Raw genomic sequence first — 5,223 nt, 5'->3', positions numbered from 1 at the left:
ACTTGATTTAACACTGGCATATTTTATAAGCATATGTGCGTGTATATGTGCCCCTGTATGCGGCATATTCCACTTATAAATAATAATTTTATATTCTTCGCATAAAACTTTTCTTTGAACCTCAAAGAAATGAGGCAAGTGAAGCAAAAGAGAAGTTTTTGAACGTGGAATATGAATCCTAATAGATTTAGATATACATCTCTAACATATGGACACAAAGAAGAATGAATGAACAGCGACGAACAAAGTAAAAAAAATGACATGGATGGATAAAACTTGGCTTTTTTCGTCGTATTTTCCAAAGGAATAGAAGATGCCAATATCTAAGGCAAATTCTCAAACCAGTCGAAAATTTTGAATGTAGAATATGTCAAGGAAATGAAAACTTCATAAATGACAGATATTTTTTACATTTCAGTAAATTTTACAAGTATTGCTGGTATTGCAAAGCATAAAAACCATTTGGAAATCCTCTTGGCCATCAATAACGAAAACATTGAATATGGGATTTAAAAGTATTTTTGTTTTTTCTAGCTCGTTTCTTTCGTAACTCTTTTGTATTTTTTAAACGATTTAAAATTCCAAAAGGCGCTCATTGTTAAGACGACAGCATAGAAAGTACTTTAAAAGCTATATGTTTTTTTGTGTCCAATTTGTTTTCTAATCCTAATGAGATTTTTAATAACTTCTTTGATGATGTTTTTTTATTGATAAGACTCTATACAAGACTGATTTTTCTCAAAGCAACCCGAAGTCCAATTGAAATGAAAATTTTATAAATATGAGCACTTGACAATTCAAACAATTTTCTTTATGTAGGAAAACACCACCACCAACACCATCAGTCTTATTAAAAAAAACGTTTCTTATTATGGTGGTAGAAGATAGAGATGCTATTCGGTGTCATCGTAACCAATATCCATTTCTTAGAATTACTTATTTGAAATATCTTGTAAATTGGCAAATATTCAGAACAAACAAATAAATAATAATAAAAGTAAAGTAATATAATTTAATTATACGAAGTTTACCTTTGATAATCAATCCACGCAAAACTATATATAATTTACATTCGGCCAAAAATCGATAATCGGCCTTCAGCGACAAGATGCCGATTAACCGAATAGTCCCAGTGTTGAATTTTGCTCAGACAAAACACCCAGTACCAATAAGACGTAAAAAAAACAAGTATATACAGCAGTAAGTTCGGCCAGGCCGAATCTTAAGTACCCACCACCATGAATCAAATATAACAGTTACCTTTGAAAACTCTTCGGCGTAGCGTGTTACTTGATAATACATAGCGGGTTACTTGATAATGTGCTATGCCAAAAGTATGCACCGATACAAAAAAAACTGCACACCTAGATGTGGTTCTGAAAAACCTACAGAATTTAGACCCCAACTCGGAGGGCGGGTTTATAAGGGGGATATATCAAAATCTATACCGATACACAATTTATTCGGAACACCTATTTATGGTCCCCAAAAACCTATAGATTTCAAATTTTAAGCAAATTGAATAAAAACTACGGTTCCTAGAAGTTCAAGAAGTAAAATCGGGAGATCGGGCTATATGGGGGCTATAGCATACCATAGACCGATACACACCATATTCGGCACACCTGTTTGTGGTCCTAACATAGATTTAGATTTATAATTTCAAGAAAATCGGATTGAAAATACGGTTTCTAGTAGCCAAAGAAGTAAAATCAGGAGATCGGGCTATACCAAAACATGGACTGATACACCCCATTTTCGACACACCTATTTTTGGTTCTAAAATACCTCTAGATTTCGAATCTTAGTCAAATCGGATAGAAATTTAGGTTGAAGGCTGTAGCGTGATTATAACAGACAGACAGACGGACATTGTTATATTATAAGACATGGACTTACTTACCTTTTATTGTGGTTTTTATGCCTTTGTTGAAAATAAAGGGTGATTCTTTTGAGGTTAGGATTTTCATGCATTAGTACTTGACAGATCACGTGGGATTTCAGACATGGTGTCAAAGAGAAAGATGCTCAGTATGCTTTGACATTTCATCATGAATAGACTTACTAACGAGCAACGCTTGCAAATCATTGAATTTTATTACCAAAATCAGTGGCAGAAAATCCGCTTTTTTATCGACAAATTTTGTTCAGCGATGAGGCTCATTTCTGGTTGAATGGCTACGTAAATAAGCAAAATTGCCGCATTTGGAGTGAAGAGCAACCAGAAGCCGTTCAAGAACTGCCCATGCATCCCGAAAAATGCACTGTTTGGTGTGGTTTGTACGCTGGTGGAATCATTGGACCGTATTTTTTCAAAGATGCTGTTGGACGCAACGTTACGGTGAATGGCGATCGCTATCGTTCGATGCTAACAAACTTTTTGTTGCCAAAAATGGAAGAACTGAACTTGGTTGACATGTGGTTTCAACAAGATGGCGCTACATGCCACACAGCTCGCGATTCTATGGCCATTTTGAGGGAAAACTTCGGAGAACAATTCATCTCAAGAAATGGACCGGTAAGTTGGCCACCAAGATCATGCGATTTGACGCCTTTAGACTATTTTTTGTGGGGCTACGTCAAGTCTAAAGTCTACAGAAATAAGCCAGCAACTATTCCAGCTTTGGAAGACAACATTTCCGAAGAAATTCGGGCTATTCCGGCCGAAATGCTCGAAAAAGTTGCCCAAAATTGGACTTTCCGAATGGACCACCTAAGACGCAGCCGCGGTCAACATTTAAATGAAATTATCTTCAAAAAGTAAATGTCATGGACCAATCTAACGTTTCAAATAAAGAACCGATGAGATTTTGCAAATTTTATGCGTTTTTTTTTTTAAAAATTATCAAGCTCTTAACAAATCACTCTTTATAAAGGGTGATACGGTCAAAATTTGGTCAAGGGAAAACGCGTGTAATCGGTGAAATCTTTTATTTAAAAAATCGAATTAAATTTCTTTTTCAAGTTCAATTAGTATAAAATTCAGGAAAAATATTCAGTTAGGCTTTCGCTTTAATAAATCCGAATTGGCGGCCTCACGCTTGACACCTGCCATCAAATTTTGTACAGCCACCTTGTCCACCTTATTCGCCGCAGAAAGTCAGTTTGCCTTGAACTGCTGCTCGTCCTTAGCAGTTTTTTTGGTCTTCTATAGGTTCCGCTTGACAATAGCCCAGTATTTCTCAATTTGGCGGAGCTCTGGCGTGTTGGGAGGGTTCTTATCCTTGGGAACCGCCTGCACGTTGTTGGCGGCGTACCACTCCATGGCCTTTTTACCGTAATGACAAGATGCCAAATCCGGCCAAAACAGTACGGAACAACCGTGTTTCTTCAGGAAAGGCAGCAGACGTTTATTTAAACACTCTTTCACGTAAATTTCTGGGTTGACAGTCCCGGAAGCTATGAAAATGCTGATTTTCATGCCACAGGTACAGATGGCTTGCCAAACCAGATATTTCTTTGCGAACTTTGACAGTTTTATGTGCTTGAAAATATCTGCTACCTTTCCCCTTCCTTTTGTCGTATAAAACTCCTGTCCCGGAAGCTGTTTGTAGTCGGCTTTGACGTAGGTTTCGTCGTCCATTACCACGCAGTCAAACTTCGTCAACATCGTCGTGTACAGCCTCCGGGATCGCGCTTTGGCCGTCGTATTTTGTTTATCATCGCGATTTGGAGTCACTACCTTCTTGTAAGTCGATAGTCCGGCTCGTTTTTTGGCTCGATGCACGGTTGTAGACGATACATTTGCGGCATCTCGGAGAGAGATTAGGGTTTAGCTTGAAACTAACGGCAACTCTCGTTGTCGTCTCAGCGGCTTCCGCTTTTCGATTTCCCCCCGATCCAGACTTCCTGGCTGTCGACAAACGTTCACCAGACACTTTAATTACACACCCTCACAAAAAATCGCTTCTGTAACATATACTCCCAAACATATTTTGCTTCAAGCATATACATTTTTGGGTATTGCCCAAACATTTATATGTTTGATCTCTACCAATATATAATATGTTTGAAAGCATATTGGTCTAAACAATATATGTTTGGGTAGTCTAAGTTCCAAACATTTTGTATTTTTGCATCCAAATTCAATAATGTTGTCTTCCAAAAACCAATATGTTATTATGTGACCATATAATATGTTTGGAAGCATTTTGCACCCAAAAATTTTATATGCTTAAAAAAAATTCTCCCAAACAATATTGTGCTCAAAATTTTATTTATTTATTTATATATTTACAATCATAATGAATTATGAAAATAAACAGGTAATATAGGTGCTAACAACATAGGTTTTCGACCTGAATGCTCAAAATTTTGTTTCTGCCCAATTGTATATTCCCCGACATCTTTCTCACTTCCACGAGATTTTTTAGTTCTTAGCACCTTTTTCTGTAATACAAACATTGTAGAAGAAATTATTCAATTTTATGATTTTTATACCCTTCACCACTACTGTGGTACAGGGTATAATAAGTTTGTGCATTTGTATGTAACGCCAAGAAGGAGTAATCATAGACCAACCTTTTAGTATACGGATCGGCTTAGAATTAAATTCTGAGTCGATTTAGCGATGTCCGTCTGTCTGTCTGTCCGTCTGTCTGTCTGTCTGTCTGTTGATGTATTTTTGTGTGCAAAGTACAGCTCGCAGTTTTAGTCCGATTGTCCTAAAATTTGGTATAGGGTCCTGTTTCGGCTCAAAGACGATCCCTATTGATTTTGGAAAAAATCGGTTCAGATTTAGATATAGCTGCCATATATATTTTTCGCCGATCTGGTCATAATTGGCGTGTATATCAACCGATCTTCCTCAAATTCCGTACATCCGAATATTTTTTGGGTCTCGAAAAACTTGCAAAATACCAGCCACATCGGTTCAGATTTAGATATAGCTCTCATATATAGCTTTCGCCCTATTTACACTCATTTGCCCAAAGAGGCCAATTATTAACTCCGATTTGGTTGAAATTTTGCACAGGGAGTAGAATTAGCATTGTAACTGTGCGTGCCAAATTTGGTTGAAATCGGTTCAGATTTGGATATATCTCCCATATATAGCTTTCGCCCGATTTACACTCATATGACCACAGAGGCCAATTTTTAACTCCGATTTAGTTGAAATTTTGCACAGGGAGTAGAATTAGCATTGAAACTATGCGTGCCAAATTTGGTTGAAATCGGTTCAGATTTGGATATATCTCCCATATATATCTTTCGCCCGATTTA

The sequence above is a fragment of the Haematobia irritans genome, chromosome 2 (genome assembly GCF_050003625.1).
Source record: "Haematobia irritans isolate KBUSLIRL chromosome 2, ASM5000362v1, whole genome shotgun sequence".
Classification (NCBI taxonomy): Eukaryota; Metazoa; Arthropoda; class Insecta; order Diptera; family Muscidae; genus Haematobia; species Haematobia irritans.
This window is presented reverse-complemented; position numbering follows the sequence as displayed.